The 18,646-nt window shown below is 42.0% G+C and overlaps 1 protein-coding gene across 8 annotated transcripts in view; it reads left to right on the top strand.

Moving 5' to 3' along the window:
• The window catches only part of FOXP2 (forkhead box P2), a 334,596-nt gene that overhangs the window by 6,029 nt on the left and 309,921 nt on the right, over nucleotides 1-18,646 (top strand). For all 8 annotated transcript variants that reach the window (XR_014012537.1, XM_081211593.1, XM_081211588.1 and 5 more), the window contains exon 2: nucleotides 6,138-6,268. The gene's annotated coding sequence lies outside the window, so the exon portion shown is untranslated. The remainder of the gene's footprint in view (nucleotides 1-6,137; nucleotides 6,269-18,646) is intronic.

Here is an 18,646-nt window from a genome sequence, read left to right on the forward strand (position 1 = left end):
CCTAAGCAACTGCTTAAAAACATTAAATATAATAAGTGGGCCTTTGTGCATTTTGAATCCTGTTCTATTCCCAGTGTTTCTCCCTTAATCTAACTGTGAATACAATAAAAAAAACATTTTAGCAAATAACAGACTTGCTCTTTGTTAAAACAATATACCAAAATGTACACAAACATGACATGTATTGTGGGTACAAAATGAAGTAATTAAAATCCTTAGGTTTATGTGTTTTATATACGGAGTATATTTGAATGAGAAAACCATTTGAAAAACAGGGATTAAGGATATTGATGTGTGATTTTAGTAACTTTGAGCTAGCTAAAGAGGAAGGCTGGAGGCAAGGTAATAGCTGCCTGCAGATTTGAGGCTATTGGCATGCTGCCTGATTGAAAAAGAACAAGTTCAGATAATACAGGACCCACCATCTTGCAACTGGCTTTCACTAGTCGGGACGAGAATGGGTCAGACTTTCATTTCATGTGGGCCACTTACATGCTTACTCTATGCATGGCCAGGTGAGACTGACAGAAAGGTAAATGAAACAATATTGAAACCTTGTTGTACCTCAAGACTTTGATGTTCCTTTTTGTTCCCCTCACTTGGACAAGACTTCTGTTCCTGCTGAGCTTTCATTGTGGTTTTGAATAAGCCCAGGCATTTTGTAGTGATTGACCCTCTTGACTTTCCCTTTCAACTTCCTTTTAACCAATGCCTTTGTTTTGAGGAAGTTTCCTCTTTTGAAATCAAATGTGACAGTGTTGGATTTTCTTGGCAATTATCTATGCATTGGTAACCCTCTATATATTGGTTACCCCTCCTGTCTTAGCTTGGCACGGTGCTGCAAAGAAAAGGACCAGGGAGTAGCAAAATGGCTGCGAGCTCCCCTCTGGGATCTCAGACGCTTGTGCAGTCTGCTCTTGTCTTTGTCAACCAGGCCAGGAATATAGGAATATATGCAGTAGTGTATAATCCTGATCAGGCAATTCATAGAGGACATTATGCATTATTTAGGCTACAGTCCTATACGTACTTAAGAACAAGTCTAATTGAACTCATTGGAGTTTACATCTGAGATGTGTATAGATACTTGTTAGTATCTAGAACAGAAACAGTAGAAATGGATACCTTTGTAAAATTCTAGACACTTTCTAGAAGTCAGACATAGCCCTCTATGCAATTGTTGAATTGTATAGTTTAAGAATAAATAAAATATATAATGGCTATAAGTGGGCCTGGACAAACTTGGAGTTTGCAAAATTTGTTTGTGGATTATGATGCTAATTTAATAAAGGAAATAACTTTTAAAATTCACATTAAAGCAGATGATGATGATGATAGATATGCCACTCACCTGACTGGGTTACCCCAGCCACTCTGGGCAGCTTCCAACAAATTAAAACACAGTAAGACATCAGATATTAAAAACTTCCCTATACAGGGCTGCCTTCAGATGTCTTTTAAAAGTCGGATAGTTGTTTATTTCCTTTACATCTGATGGGAGGGCATTCCATCTTACTGTTTACCTCACATTCTGTATGCCCTGAAAGCTACCAAGTACAAGTACAACCATTTAAAAAAATGGTTAATCTTTTAATTTGGAAACTAACATATTACTATGTACTTAAGAAAAACCTACTAACTTTTTATGGGGAAGCTGCATTTCACTTTCAAAAGGATAGGCATTCGACTACCTAAGTTTGGTATTAGATACAAGGATGATGATGTAAAGCAATTACAATAATTTAAGAAACCCTTGTAACTTGGAAATTAGAAATGTCGACGTTCAGATTTGATTGTATACAATCATGACCCTCACCACTATTAACAGACCTGTGCCTCAGGTTTCCCACTACTTGCCCATCCTTCAGGGTCTATAAAAATAAGATTAAAAGCTCGGGTACTTGCTAAGGGTGTAGAAATGACAGTAGAGCCATCCTGCAACTATTGGCAGACCAGTACTTCAGGCTGGCCAGAACATTTCCTTTCTCCTGGAGTTAAAAAGGAGATGTGTGTAGTAGCTTCCATAGAGCAGTATCAGAAGTTGTTGCCTGCTTGCCTGCAGGATGTTACTTTATTCCATTATGCAGGTCTACCTTCTGTTTTGTATAGGTATGAATGGTTCTTTTTGTTCATAAAGGGTATTTAGAGAGTGAATCTGTTAAAGTGTGTGTATTTGGGCTCACATGTGCACCGCCAGCACTCATGTATGTTCATATACACACTGCTGAGAGGTTTAGGATCTTTTGCTGGAGTAATGATGTGCGCTTGTTACAGATGCATGTTAACCCTTAATCTTATGCCCACAAGAAGCTCTCACACAAAGAGATAAAGAAAGCTTGGTTTATTATATAAAATAGGAGTGACAGAATATATAAAAATGCTGATTTAGACAGCAAAGTTACTGTCTAAGCAAGTAGCAAATAACAATACATACGCACTTTGATTAAAGTACAAAATAATCCCTAACTATTCTAAAAGGCCTACAGAAGCATGGAATGACAATTTTGCCTTAAAGGGAAGCAGTAGTGTGCAGAGTCTTAGAAAGCTCTGGGTAACTTTTGTCCAGTTGGAGCTAACTAACTTTTGTATCTAATGGTTTTTTATATACTTTTTGCCAGGAGGGGGCTATGAAATAAGCGGTTCCTACAATTTCTATAGTTACTTTGCTTAATTCTCACCTTGCCCATATTTGGTCACCCTGTTTCTGTTTGTTTAACAAAAGTTGAAAGAATTGTGACAGTGAGCAATTTACCTGAACCTGCCATCTCTCTGTTTGTCTTCACATCACCTTTTGTGGTGTGGTGTGGTGAGGCCCCGGGCCCTGCAGTTCCCTCAGAAATAAACACACAGACATGAATATATTGGGTTAATTGGGATAAATTAGACCACAACTTTATTGGTTACAGATGTGAGCGGTTTGGCTTAGGCATTTGGGTGAAGCCAGACCATATCCTGACTACTGCCCGTTTGCAGGAAGTCTCTGAAGGGTCAACCACCGATAGGGGGAACCCTATGATATACAGCAATTAAGAGCGTCCCCAAGGATCACAAATGGGGTCGTGGCATGGCTCAAGCCCACGCCCAGCCTTTGGCCAGGATCTGCATCCCTGGATCCCTTTAATGGGATACCCTTAATGAGGAGGGGCAGGTGGAGGCAACAGCCTCCCCTCCCATAAACAAGGCTTACCCAGTGCCTAGCCTTACAAAGTTGTGACGATTGCTACAAGGTAGGTGAAACCAAATGGCTGGTGCCAATCTGTCAAGTGGGGAAATTCCTGCCTAGCCCCCAACAACCAGGCGACCAACATTATTCCATAGCAAGGCCAGAGTCAAACAGTGCATTAAAAAAGAGGGTGGGTGGACTGGGAGATCCGACAAGAAGGCAAATGGAGCCCCCCCCCCCCAGCCGCGCTGCAGTTTAAACAGCATCAGCCACAGACACCCCGGCTAACCCAATTGGTCAGCCGGGGGGTGGCGTGACACGGCTAGGAGTCCTAATGACGTGGGCGGCATCCCTCTGCCCACTGCTGGGTCACTGGGAGGTCCCAGATGTATGCCTGCAATGACACCCCCTGGGGAAGGGAAGTGGTCTTACCATTGTGTGGATGGATCCCATTGAGAGGTTGAGTATCCTGTACTTGGCAACTTTTAGGTCAGATGTAGGTGATCTCAGGATATGCCCAAATGCCTTTCAGCAGGGGGCTGGGATCTGGCTGCTTCCATAGTCACCAAAGCTAATCATGGAGGGTCTCATGTCATATTAGAGTTATGTCAATCTTATACAGTGGTACTCCGCAAGACGAATGCCTCGCAAGACGGAAAACCCGCAAGACGAAAGGGTTTTCTGTTTTGGAGGCGCTTCGCAAGACGAATTTCCCTATGGGCTTGCATCGCAAGACGAAAGCCCATAGGGAAATGCTGGCGGTCAGGAGCAAAGACTTTCGCCCACAGCCGGCCTTCAGAAGAGGACCTCTTCTGAAGGCCGGCGGGGGGCAAAAGTCTTTGCTCCCCCCCCCGCCTGCCTCCCCCCCGCCTGCCCCGGGCGATCTTAAAATGCTGGCGGGCGGGAGCGAAGCGTTCGCTGCCGACCCCCAGCATTTTAAAATCTCCAAGGGACAGCAGAGAAGTCTCTGTCCCGGGGAGATTTTAAAATGCTGGGGGTCGGGAGCGAAGCGCTGCAGACCCCCAGCATTTTAAAATCTCCCCGTGTCCTGGGAAGATTTTAAAATGCTGGGGGTCGGGAGCGAAGCGCTGCAGACCCCCAGCATTTTAAAATCTCCCCGTGTCCTGGGAAGATTTTAAAATGCTGGGGGTCGGGAGCGAAGCGCTGCAGACCCCCAGCATTTTAAAATCTCCCCGTGTCCTGGGAAGATTTTAAAATGCTGGGGGTCGGGAGCGAAGCGCTGCCGACCCCCAGCATTTTAAAACCTCCCCGGGACACGGGGAGATTTTAAAATGCTGGGGGTCGGCAGCGCTTCACTCCCGACCCCCAGCATTTTAAAACGCTGTTCCGAAGTGGGGAGTGGGGGCGGGGACACCTGCCCCCGCCGCCCCACTTCGGAAAGCTGTTCCGAAGTGGGGCAGGGGGGCGGGGACACCTGGCCCCGCCTCCCCACTTCGGAAAGCTCTTCCGAAGTGGGGAGGGGGGGCGGGAACACCTGGCCCCGCCGCCCCACTTCGGAAAGCTCTTCCGAAGTGGGGCGGGGGGGCGGGGACACCTGGCCCCGCCGCCCCACTTCGGAAAGCTGTTCCGAAGTGGGGCGGGGGGGGCGGGGACACCTGGCCCCGCCGCCCCACTTCGGAAAGCTCTTCCGAAGTGGGGAGGGGGGCGGGAACACCTGGCCCCGCCGCCCCACTTCGGAAAGCTCTTCCGATGTGGGGAGGGGGGCGGGGACACCTGGCCCCGCCGCCCCACTTCGGAAAGCTGTTCCGAAGTGGGGCGGGGGGCGGGGGGCGGGAACACCTTCTGAAGGCGGGCAGGGGGCGAAAGTCTTTGTCCCCCCTGCCTGCCTTCCCAGGGGCTTTTAAATCGCCCCGGACAGCGGAGAAGTCCTCCGCTGTCCGGAGCGATTTTAAAATGCCGCCCGCCAGCATTTTAAGATAGCCCCGCACAGCGGAGAAGTCCTCCGCTGTCCCAGGGTTTTTTAAAATGCTGGGGGTGGGAAGAAAAGCCCTTGTCCCCCCCCCAGCCTTCAGAAGAGGTCCGGGGACAGACTGTCCCCGGACCTGGTCTGAAGTCGGTTTCCCTAGGAACGCATTAATTGATTTTCAATGCATTCCTATGGGAAACCGTGCATCGCAAGACGAAAAAACCGCAAGACGAAGAGAATTGCGGAACGAATTAATTTCGTCTTGCGAGGCACCACTGTACTCATGCCACGATCTAAAGAGATAAACCATATCATAAATTCAGATTCACACACCCCTCCTTACAAAGCATGGGGGAGAGAAGCCTGACACACCATTAGGCTAGTGTAGTTTTAGAAGGGTTGCTTGGACAAGGAGTTGATATAGTTCCTTGCTGAGTGGAAGAGGTATATACACTTGTAGAAGAATATATAGTTGTGGAAGTTTCCTTATTAACAACCAATGGAACAATGTATGGGTTGTTGGTTAGGTTGGGTGGATATGAAAGTTTGAGTGAGGAGTAAGTGTACCTTGAATAAAAGGAACTGAGGTGGTAGTGGACAAAATTTGCCATACATTACGCAATATTCTACTTTGGAACTTTAAGTCTTACGTTCGTTGTATATCTTATCCCATACATTTCTACAAATTGTAATGCAAGGTTTCCAGAGTGATCCCAGAGTTCTGCCAAAGCTATCCCAAGATAAATTTGGGGTTAAAATATTGCAGGAAGAAATGTAATTTTCTAAGCACGGTTGTGTTATGTTAAAACTTTCCTTTATAAATATCCTTCAGGACAGTGTTAATTTACCTGTCTGTCTTGGTTTTTAGGTGTTTGGCAAAAATATATAAGTTCTTTATTCCTCAGCTTAATACACTGCATAAATATGCAATGAAACTTTTCTGTAATAAATGAAAGGGAGCTGGGAATGGTTTGAAAAACCCACAGGAACAATTTAGTATAAAACAGGCTATCAGATCTAAACATTTCTCTGTTCTTTGTCATGCAGATAACTCACTGTCTCTGAAGGGACCTCATTTCTTAACTTTTTGAGAGCCAAGTGATTGAGGAAAGGCCATTACAAGCAGAAAGAAAGAAGTCCTCTTGCAAAAATAGGAGAAAAGAGGAGCTGAAAGAAATGTAAGTGTTTCAGTGAACCTTTCTTAGCTAGTATTGAGTACTTAATATTGTCCATGGTGTGTTCAAAGTATAACTCACTCTCTTAATTCACTTATCAATTCTCTCCCATTTGTGAATGACAATCAGCAAACTTCTTTGTCAATTGGGACAGAATAGGCAGAAGGGAGGTATAGAAGCACATTTCCCCACAATGCACTGGTGACCCCCAAATACTGGACAGTCTGTCTCTGATGCGCCCCATTCATTCTTTCCCCCATTCATTCTTTTCTTCTGATATTGGACTGGATTGAATTCATGCCTGTTCCTTCATATGAATGTAGAGGAATTCTAGCTGAACAGAAAAAAATTCCGTGGAAGTTTACTGCTTGGAGCAGGATGAATGATTTTAGCGCAAGCATTCCTTCTGAAAAATTTGCACATCTCAAGTTCACAGGAAAATTTGAAAACTGTGTGCACAGGGGGAGAAACATTCACATCCCTAATTTCTGCTAGAAAGCTGGAGAAGGGAAGCAAATAATTTTGCCCGTACTTTATATTGGCAAATTTTCACACCTTTTCCACAAGAGAATATTAATATTATGCTTGGCAATAAGCCCAGGCCTGTAGGTGAAGATGTGGGCACTGGAAAGGGGAAATGATTTAATTTACTTTGTTGGTGATCACTGGTGCTGAAACCTTCATCTCATCCAGAACACTGCTTCTCTTGACTTTCAGTAATCTGTGTCTAATTAGTTACAATGTTTTGCTCCTAATGGAACATTTTAGATTACATAAAGGGAGGACTTGCATTTTCATTTCCTAATCGGAACTAAAACCAAACATTGCAACCCAGTCAGTAGTGAGAGAAGTACTATTTGTACAAAATTATTTAGATACACCTCTTGAATCTCATAGTGAAATCATTCCACATCAAAACTTAAGTTAGTTCACTCTGATTCTTCTGTTAATGCTTTTATATCTTTAAATTTTGAGAGCATGTAGGACTTCGCAGATTATTACATTTCTTACAGTGAAGGTTGTATATCTAGATATGTGCATAATGATGTGTATATATTTATGATAATATTTAGGGCTGGGAGATATCTGGTTTTCAGCATTGTGATATATCACCAGCTAAACACTGTGATATACCGCTATATCATGATGTCTAAAATAAGGATGGAACTTATTTTAGACAATATTGGCAATATATGGTTTGCTTTCTCCACACCCAGTTCAGAGATAGCAAGCCCAAATATTCATATGAAAGTACTGAGACCGAGTTATGGCAGGTTCCGCAAAATAATATACCAAGTCTATTACTGAGTATGGATTTGAACATAGGTCCACTATATTCATCCTTCAGATTACACAGTTCTAAAATATCTCAAAAATGAAAGATCTTTATTTTGTCATTCTTGTGGACAAGTAGAAGTTTAATTATGAATTGGTACCAGCAGGTGGGACCTGCAGTGTAGCATTGCCATGTATCTTTACTTTCTAATAGAAGTGCTTCTGTTTTGGAATTTCAGGGGTCCCAAGCAAGAACTTAGTAGTACTGTCAAGTCTTACATTTCATTCAGGAATGAAAATAGAAATAATTCCACATGTACCCCCAAACACTACCTGCTGAGCATTTTATAGCAGTATAATGTGGAGAATGGGAAAGGGAATATGGTGTCATTTCCCCTTTACTTTTTAACTTTGCCATACACATGGCCTAAAACAAACAACCATAAACCACACCTACTCTAGACACCTTAATATTCTGTGTCTCAGACTGCTATCAACTGTAGACTTAATCTGTGTGATTTCATACCTTGCTTTTTCCTCTCCTCTATGGTCTGAACTGGAACTTCACTGTTCATATGAATGTTAAAAAGCATGGGAGACTAAATGAAATCCTGCAGAATGCCATAGCGCAAATGCCAAGAATCTGAGCAAAAGCCTCCCAGACTTGCAGATAGATGCAGTAATAGTGCATCCAGCTCCCAACCTGCAGTCACTCCAGGAGGTCAGTGGCATCAGCGGGCTCCATCTGTGCCAACTTTTAAACTCCTGCTGAAAACTTGTTCTAATCCACTAGGCCTATGCAGGCAATTAGGAGCACAATGCTCTATTGATGTTTGCTTTTAATTTCCTCTTGCTTTTATGATGTTATTGTTTGGTTTTATGTTGTTGTACACCTCTGTGATACATTTTCATGATACAGCAGTAAATGTTTTAGTAAATGCATACAGTATTTCTCCCCACACAAGTTGTTAGTTAGGATGACGTAAAGCTGTTTCGGTGCTAAACCCAGATTGAAGCCAGATTGAAATGGGTCTAGATAATCATCTTCCTCCAGACATACTTTGTATCTGGTCAACCACCACATTCTCAGTCACCTTGACCCTCCAAAAGGAATGTTAGCACACTGCCAATAGCTATCAATGCATCCCTGGGCCCATGGAGGGGATATATTGCCACCTCTTTCAAGGCAATAGACATTACACCTTTTTGTAAAGAGGCACTAACTTCCCCTTCAATCCACACAGTCAATCCTTCCTGGCTAACACTTACAGGATATAAAAAAATTCCTTCCTGTAGCACCTTAAAGACCAACTAAGTTAGCTCTTGGTATAAGCTTTCGTGTGCATGCACACTTCTTCAGATACCTTACAGGATACTTACAGGATATGAATGACAAGGGTCAAGGAGAATGTGTGGTTGTCCAGACCCCTTCAAGTGTCCTCTCCGCATCCTTGGGACTTCAGTAACTTGAACTGATCCAACAGAACTAAACTTCATAATGCTCTGGACATTTCCAATGGAGCTTCATCCACTGTAGCATCAAATTTAGAGCAGATGCGAGTGATGGTGTTATGGATTGCATAAAGATTGACAGACTAATATTGAGGATCTGATGCCTTTTTTCGTATGTGTGTGTGCATGCAGTATTTTTATTATTGCATTTAGTAGAAGCTGTAACTTTTTCTTGTTGATTTGAAATCAGATAAAATACTGGCTAGGAGGATCTTTGTATTCCCTCCCCCAAACTCCCAGGTTGATGAACTCAAAAATATGTTGCATTGCATATTCCTGACGATGAATTCTATAAGTAAAATACACTGCGGAACATGTGTTTGTAGAAAATCTAAACAAGCATTTAATGTGCACATCATACTGTTTTGTAAAATTTATTCTATAGTCTTAACTATCCTGCTGAATGAAAAAGTGCTGGATTCCAGTTCTGTGGATGGTGGTGGTAGAGTAGCAGCATGGGTTTCTCTGGCCTAGGTACTTTGACAGTTTAGGATACTGAGAATAAAGAAATTACTGCCAATTCATTTTATGTTATCTTAAAATTGTACAGCACTTTGTAAACACAGATGAATTAGGCATCACAACCCCCTGCCCCGTGTTAAAACAGCATAAGTCATTAGCAGTGCTGCAGAAGAAGAATGAAATCTCTTTTAACAATATGTTAGCTCAGCTGCCTGTTCCGCACTCTGTGCAATTTACTTAGTGCAGATTCATTTGCATCCATTTTGCCCACACTTGTATTGACTTCTAGAAATTCAAAGCTGGTTTCATATTACAGCTGCCACATGGATGGCTTTTTTTGCATGGTAAGTTTTTAGTGTATATTGATGCATCAAATGGATTGGGCTCTTTGCATCCAAACCTTCCCACCCTAAGAAGGTAATAAGCATCCTGTCAGCTGCATGAAGCAATTTAGGGTATATACACATTGTTACCCTTTACACTGGCTTCAGTGTGTTTTCACCCTTGTGTTTTAAATCTTTGTACATATGACATTACTCACCATTACCCACAATCCACTTTCCCCCCTGAAATACTGCTTTTTCATGTGGTTTCCCCAAATCCAGTTTCACTCTGGCTTCAAAACTGTCGAAGGAAGGGCTACAAATGCTAAGAAAGAGTTTAATTATCAGCTGTGGGATGTGTTCACTTAGACTTTTCCTCTCTTATTCGGGAATAAATCCCATTTCATTGGGAAGATGTATAGATAGGATCATTGCTGCAGCCGCAGGATGATGATCTATGCTAGGCAGGGGGCGTGGCAGCAGAGTTGGAGGGCCAAAAGCTTCACCAGTAGGATTTGGGGTAGGTGGTAGTGGTGGTAGTAGTGGGAAACTATGGTCAGAGAGCAGGTGGAATAGAAACAGGATTTGCAAAATCAAGTGGGAAATGCAGCAAGAAAAACTGCTTTACTGCTTTTAATGTAAACATACCCTAAGTGTCTTCCATGTGTTATGTAGATCATCCCTAACACATTATACTGTGCAGAACATGGTGCAGGAGCCCTTAATATTCTGAAGTAGCCTTACTTTCCTCACTTAAGGCAACACCAGCATGAGGTATAAAGACGTCTTGGAAACTTTGGTCACAGAGTTCAGTGTAGCAGTAAAGCCATAATAAGAGGAAGATTTGTGATAAAAGCAAAAGGGTATGAACAAAGGGTACCATATGAGCCTGAAATTTAGATGGGGAGGCATTTCTAATATCCAGAATGGTGGCCTATCTTCGTAAATAATGCAGTATTTCAGGATTTGTGGATCTCATTTGCAATTTATTTTATATGAGCATAAAGAGACTAGTCAGGCAGCAATTAAAAGTACAGTATTATAATGTAATGATGCAATTTAATAGTACAGTACATAAGGCCAAAGTTGCTGTTTATTGTAAGCTCATAATGAAGCTTCAAAACACTATCTCTGATATCATGATAACTGTCTGAGAGTGTCCTTCACAAAACAAAATGCAGCAGGTGATAATTGTACAGCTCTACATTTGCCCAAGTGGATGATGAAATGCTTCTTGCAGCCACTATCTTATCAGTTAATAATAGTACCCCACTGTAGCTTCTAGAAGCCTTGCCCAGTGCAATTCATAAAGGTTATTTGTTGGTGAAGAGCACTAAGCTCCAGGTATAATAACTATTCTTAGGCCCATTCCATTTCTCCGTCTGAGGCAAAACTGGAATATGCTACCTCCTGCTGCCACACCACCTCTGGAACGTCCCCCTTCTGGCTGAACTTGGTGAGAGGGGGAGCATTCCACAAGGCCTTGCTGTGCCCCAGAATGCAGTCCCTCCCACCAAAATGTGGGGAGAGGGGGGCATTCTAGTGATGGAAGCCTGAGGCAGCTGCTTCACTGCACGCAACGCGCTGGCTGGTTCTGATTATTCCCAACTAGTTCAATAGGCAATTTTGTATTTTGTGTGTATTAGGAATGCCTCCCTGTCTTAATTTTAGCTTGTATGTATCTAGAAAGTCTCTCCCCCCCCCACCTCTTTTGTTCTTTGGCTGTGCTGCTGTACCAGTTTACACATTTGCAGCACAATCCAAAGTGAGTTGCAGTATGGAGTGAGAAACTGTAGACAAAACTCTGCTGACTTGCTCTGGCTTGGGTGGGAGACGAGGGGGGGCTGCTCTTTTCTCCCTCCCATTGAAGCCAATGAGGGAAGAGGACTTACCTATGTCAGCTCCAGGTTGGTGTAGGTGATAGGGCTCAGGATAGGCCAACTCAGCAGGATGCAGGAACTTTAGACCCAGTGAATCAGAGGCCACTTCTGTTCTATGTGTTCCCCACCACTGGAATGCCCCATTTTGAGGCTTAATGCTAGCTACTGCTGGTGGAAACACCACACCATACCACCACCACTGGTAGAAATATGCCAGTGTAGATTTCCATGGACCTAATCCTAACCTTATCCAGCCAGCAGATCTGGGGCCAAGAATTGATTTGTAAATTTGTATATGCATGTATTATTTCAATATTGTTACAGATCTAGAGTTAGTAAACATTAGAAATTATTAAAATGGTAGAATTCAGATAATATTTAGGACATTGAAGGACAGTTCTCCTGAACTGTGCCAAATATGGAAATCCCTGGGTTTATCCTATGCAAACTAGCCTGGCCAGGATGGTTGAATGCAAGCCATGATGAAACAATGGCCAGGCATCTACGCATCACAGATGTTTCCTTGGGTCTGTACAAAACAAGAGTTGTCATGCTTACCGTGGGCAGAGAAAGGTTTAGGATTGAAAACAGGAGGGGCAAGCTGTGCCCACAGTGGGGAACACAGAGGCTTGGAGCAAGCATTCTGGGAACAAGATGGATGAAATAGGTAGAACTCCATGTGGGGGCTGAAGGTCAGAACCATCTTGGTTGGTTGACTGAAGGCTGGCTGGGACAGAGACATGGAGATGTCTTGGAATCTGATACTGCACTGCATCTTGACACCCAATGGAAATGCGACCCTGGGTAAGCTCCTGGACCCCCCTCAGCAGAAATTGGGTGTGGCGCACAACCTTCCTAACAATATTGTATTAGCATTTCAAAAGTTTATTTGCGTTTGAAATTTTGCTATATGGGATACATTTTTACATTATTTTAAGTATATATAAGTAAGTATATGTTTGTATTTCCAGGAAGTAGACAGGATTTATATGAGGAAATAGAAACTTAGATATTGATTGCTACTCTACCATTTACATAAGCCCATCTTCAACCAAAAGGATATAAAAGACGGCAGCATCACAAATACTGTAGATAAGATGTGTAATTGCAGGAGCCATCTGCTCTATGGGGGGTGTTTGTGTATTTTATTAACACCAATAATGTTGAACTAATTAACAGAGATCCCTCACAAAGCAATGCAGGTCTTAAATATTCCTGAACAGAAAAATAGATGGGTTTAATGAGAAAGCTGTACAAAGGGTTTTTGTTTTAACCCTATAGTACTATTGTTGTTTGAAGCCCCTAATTCCAAACATGAGCACTAGTTACCACAGACTTCTTTTTTATTCCTAATTACTCCAAATGATTACAGAGTTATTGCAATGTTGAAATCAGTGAATAGTTTACTTAAGCCCACTGATCACAGTGGGTCTACTCTTGGGTAGCATTGGTATCCTCTGTTAATTTCAGCAGTTTATTCATTTTTGCAGTCGTTGACAGTAGGAAAAGAAGCTCAATTTCCAAATGATATAAGATCTAAGGTGTAATGTGTTGAAGACTGAGATTAAGATAAAGGAGGGCCTGGATTGTAGATGAGGGCTAAGAAGGCTGTGAAAATCAACAAACGAGAATCTAGATATAAACATTAGCAATAAGTTCAGACTGAATAAGATAGAGGAAAGTTTCCAGAGAGAACAGAAATAGAAACTCTCATTTGTTCAGGATGTCTGCTCGTGACTGAAAGTCGACACATGTTTAAAACATGTGTATGCATGTCTACTAATGTCAGATAAGGATGTACAGTAGCACCTCTGCTTACGTTACCCTCGGGTAATGTAAACTTTGGGTTGCGAAAGCAGCAAACCTGGAAGTGTTTCACCACGCGCATGCGCAGAAGCGGTCCCTCCAGTTGCAGAAACCTCAGGGTCCGACCAGAGTGGATCCTGTCTGCAACCGGAGGTACCACTGTATAGGTTTGCATTTTTTAAGCTTTTAGCTGTACTGATATTTCATGGTAGTATTCTTATGTGGGTAATTGTACAATTTTAAGGTGCTGGGTTAAAATTAAAATATTCAGAGGGAAAACACCTCATTGTTCTTCTTCCCTATGTATTGCAGAAATTATTTAGTAATAACTATATTCTTATGAGTTTGTGGGTGCCGTACACTTGTATTCCCTGGACCCAGCAAGTTTTAGAAGGTAATTGAGCCAGGTTATCTTCCAATGCTCAGGTGATTGCCTGGGTGATGGGCCATTAAGAGAACTATGGAAAGAAGATGTATGGAAGTGAGAGCTGGACCATCAAGAAGGCTGATCGCCGAAGAATTGATGCTTTTGAATTATGGTGCTGGAGGAGACTCTTGAGAGTCCCATGGACTGCAAGAAGATCAAACCTATCCATTCTTAAGGAAATCAGCCCTGAGTGCTCACTGGAAGGACAGATCCTGAAGCTGAGGCTCCAATACTTTGGCCACCTTATGAGAAGAGAAGACTCCCTGGAAAAGACCCTGATGTTGGGAAAGATTGAGGGCACAAGAAGAAGGGGACAACAGAGGACGAGATGGTTGGACGGTGTTCTCGAAGCTACAAACATGAGTCTGACCAATCTGCGGGAGGCAGTGGAAGACAGGAGTGCCTGGCGTGCTCTGGTCCATGGGATCACGAAGAGTCGGACACGACTAAACGACTAAACAACAACAATGGAAAGAAGATGGGCCATTAAGAAAGCAAAAGAAAGGGGGTTTTGTGCCAGATGACAAATGGGTGGAGCCTCTCCTCTGGCTCTTTGAAAGACAAAACCTGAGTTTTTGTGTTGAGCGTTTGCTGTAATGCAACCTAGAAGTAAAGCTGCAGGCTGGAAAACCAGAGAGGCAGAGCACAATGTTTGATTTCTCCTTGCATTCAAGGCGGCAGCTATTGGAGAAACAAGGAGTGTTAATGCTGTGAACCCCTTCATTGTATGTACATAAACTATATATCATAAAGACAGCACAGTCTCTGCTGTACCTCATTCTGAAAAGGAAGCAGAGGCCCAGGGAAAGCGCCTGGAACCCCTGGACTCTTGCACTGCTTGGACATTGGTGATGTGCAACATTATGATAAATAAAGGGAAGGGAGAGTCCTGGCTAGCTCAGTTGGTAGAGCATGAGACACTTCATCTCAGGGTTGTGAGTTCGAGCCCCACATTATGCAAAAGAATCGTGCATTGCAGGGGATTGGACTAGATGATGCTTGTGGTCCCTTCCAACTCTACAATTCTATGACTGTGATTCTATTTTATTTACTTAACAAAATGCATATGCTGCTTAATAAAACCTAAGCAGTTTACAATTTTGAGACAAGAGTAAACAAACAAGAAGGTAGGTACCCAAGATAGGGCCTGCACAGGAATATAGATGTTTGGAAGGTTTTCCCTAGCTTGACTAATTTAGAGCTCTATGAGTTTTGAATGCTGATATTCCTAGTTTCTCTTTATATTTCTATAGGATGAATATAACCCATCCTAACTCTTTTTGCGACTTGAGGCACAAGGCATTCACTAAAGACAGCTAGTTTACATGGCACACTAGCTTCCTGTCCAGGGATAGTATACTGGTTGCCTTTAGTGTAGAGTTTTAATTTAACTGATGAAAGTTAATGCCTATAATCACCTCCAAATTAATTGTGTCCCTTCCTTCTGATTGTTGGGCAAAATGTCAGTAGAACTCTTGGCTTTGTTTCATACGCAAAATGTAAGAAAAGTAGGTTAGAAGGAAATGACCTTTGTTAGTTCAAGAAAGGCTGCTGGTGCCAGCTGGGTGAGAAACTAGATATGTATATACAGAACTGTAGAGAATCTCTGGTGACTTAGTTACTTACGCAACTTTTAGTGTTTTGTCAGTAGCATAAGTTTTAAGACACATGAAGTATTTCCAGGAAGTTTGCAAGCTGATGGCATTGTAAATATTTAAGATGATTTAAAAGGTTGTTCCCTATTCAGTGTTTGTGGAGGATTAAGTGCTTATATTGCCTGAGGATATTTTTTGTTTTCCCTCAAAAAGATCTACTAAATGCAGAAATTGTGCTGCTAAAACATTTGGTTGGCACAGATATTCGCAAACCTAAAACTGCTGGAGCCAAACCTTTTTCGGTATTTACTTCACAGTGTTGCACTTGCAATACAACTGCCCATCTGTGATCCTCATGTGATGCTTTGCTGTCTTTGGCAGTAATGCAGATGGATTGCTTGAGGATGTATGTGGGAAGAAGGGAATGAAAGCCAGTGACACTGACAAGTGGCTCCCTCACTTTTAGATCCTTCATAACTTCACTGCTTGTGGTTGCGCCATTTGAAATAAGTAATTTTTAATTTCTAGTAGCGCCTGTCTTCTCGTACATTGTGACAATTCCGTGCCGTTTTTACATGAAATATACAGCACCCAGTATTTTTAGGCAGTTTTATAAACCTTCTGAAGGTACATTTAGAAAAATAAAGCTAAGCTGGATATGTTTAGAAAGGTGTCTCTGGCTAGAGTTAGGAAAATAAAGGTACAATTCAGCACCAGGAAGCTGAATCTCAAATCCCAATCACAAATTGGCAGCTGTAATTAGGTTCTGAAAAACATGTTAAGAATTTCGTGAGGTAATACATCATTCTTCGAGAGGGCAATATATCACATTTGCAATGGTTTGTGAGGACTTTAAAGAAAAGAAAAATGATGTGGTGGGAGACTAGCTTCAGACCAAACAAGTCCTGTGTATGACAAAGTAAGTCAAGGTTAACACACACTATTGTGTTAAGCCCATCTATGGCTCCATTTGCTCTATATAACCTGGGAACTGCAGTTTGAGTTGTGTCCCCTCACAGAGCTACAATTCGCAGTGTTCCCTAGGAAGAGGTTTTGATGGTTATACCAGTCTGGAAGTTGTAGTTCTGCAAGGGGACAATTTTCAGTACCCTTAACAAACTGCAGTTCCCAGGATCAAAATAAAAAAATTCCTTCCAGTAGCACCTTAAAGACCAACTAAGTTAGTTCTTGGTATGAGCTTTCGTGTGCATGCACACTTCTTCAGATACACACGAAAGCTCATACCAAGAACTAACTTAGTTGGTCTTTAAGGTGCTACTGGAAGGAATTTTTTTATTTTGACTATGGCAGACCAACACGGCTACCTATCTACTACTAGTTCCCAGGATATTATTTTTTTTAAGGGGGAAAGCCAGGACAATTTAAAGTGGCACAATACAGCTTTAAATATATAGTACAGATGGGGCCTGGTTCTAAAAATTAGTTTAGATGTTATTTTGTGCACAGGTCTTTCTTTTGGGGCAGGGTGGGGCGGGAATTAGCTTCCAGAATGCCTTTATTATAGAAGTGAATTCAGCTAGTTAGTGTGACATTTAGGTATTCATCTAAGACAAAGTATCTTAATTTTGCTGTAGCGCAATATGCCTGCCAGTAATTTCATATAATCGGCACAAGCAGTACAGTAGTGCTGCATCACAAAGTGTTTTATGGAGCTCAAAAGAAGATTCAGGACAATGCTGATGCAGGAGTAAGGTTTGATGCTGTAGCAGTCCTTAGGCTCTTGAATGCTGGAATGGCAGGTTAAAGCCGTTCTCAGTGTCCGTTTTGTGGCTGTAAGTGAAAAGGGGGTGTGGCATATCAAGAGAATAAGATTGGAGATAACTTAAGTAAAATAAAATATTGTGTGGCAATGGTTAATTTTTTTTCATACATAGTATGTATTATTATTTTTTTGTATTTCCCCCCTGTACATAGCATGTGTTTTTGTATTGTAAATTGCCCTGTGATCCTTGGATGAATGGCGGCATAGAAATTTAATAAAATAAATAAACAATTAATATATATCCTAAAGAATTTTAAGAGTCATGAATTTTTACACAGCGATTTTAGTAAGTTATATGGAAAATAACTGACAGGCATCAGAGGAGGATGAACTTAATATTACTACACTTGCTTAGCATGGGGTGCTATTGTCATTACCTTGTCCCTTGTACCTATCTCCTTAGGATGGTTTGAGTCTTACATAGACGGTATCTGTATGAAGACAGGAGGTGGATGGGTTATATTGTGATGTTTACAAAGCCAGAAAAGGAAACTAAGAACTTTGAAGTGTAAATAAGTGTGCAGAAATTGTAAAACAAGATTCAAACACTGGGTACCAAGTCATGTAGAAAGGAATAACTTATCTCCTGTTGAGAGTCTTGTTCATGCATGAATCACTAAGAATCAGCCTTCTGGCAATGAGGGGAAGTTGTTGTAACATTAACTGAGGGTGAACACAGATGACCAACTTACAGGTGATAAATGTGAGTAGGTTTATCCACCCATTAAATATGTACTAATACTGTAACATGCAAGTGACCACCATGGATGGATTTTGTTATTTTGCATGTGTGTATGAAGATAAGGAGAGATGGTTGCCTCAGACACATGGAAGGTTAAGGAGGAATAATAGACAATTGGTCACATTGGTTGTTTAACTTCCCTTTTACTGTATAATTGTTCCATACAAATTGTGTATGGGACCTCAGATTAGCTTTGTTTAGTTTTATGTTTATAATAATTTTTATAAGATCCATTTTAGAATTTTTAAAAAGCAGATCAATTGTGGATTAATTTCAGTCTAGGTTTAAGCCTGGTTTTGGTATGCAAAGTGCCTTGGTCACCCTGTATGATTGTCTTTGTGGGGAGATTGACTATTTTCATTGGAGGCACAAGGAGTCTTGGGGGACACTGAGTACTTTCCATCAACTTCAGCTGTTGGAGCATCTGCAGCCCTGTCTGGGCATCCTCTAGATTAGATCACTGCAATGTGTTCTATGTGAGGCTACTTTTGAAGACAGTTCAGACACTGCAGCTAGTACAGATTTCATTAGCCAGATTGCTGACAGTGAGTAGGGGGTCTGATCATATAACACTGA

The sequence above is a fragment of the Podarcis bocagei genome (assembly GCF_964188305.1).
Source record: "Podarcis bocagei genome assembly, chromosome: 10".
NCBI lineage: Eukaryota > Metazoa > Chordata > Lepidosauria > Squamata > Lacertidae > Podarcis > Podarcis bocagei.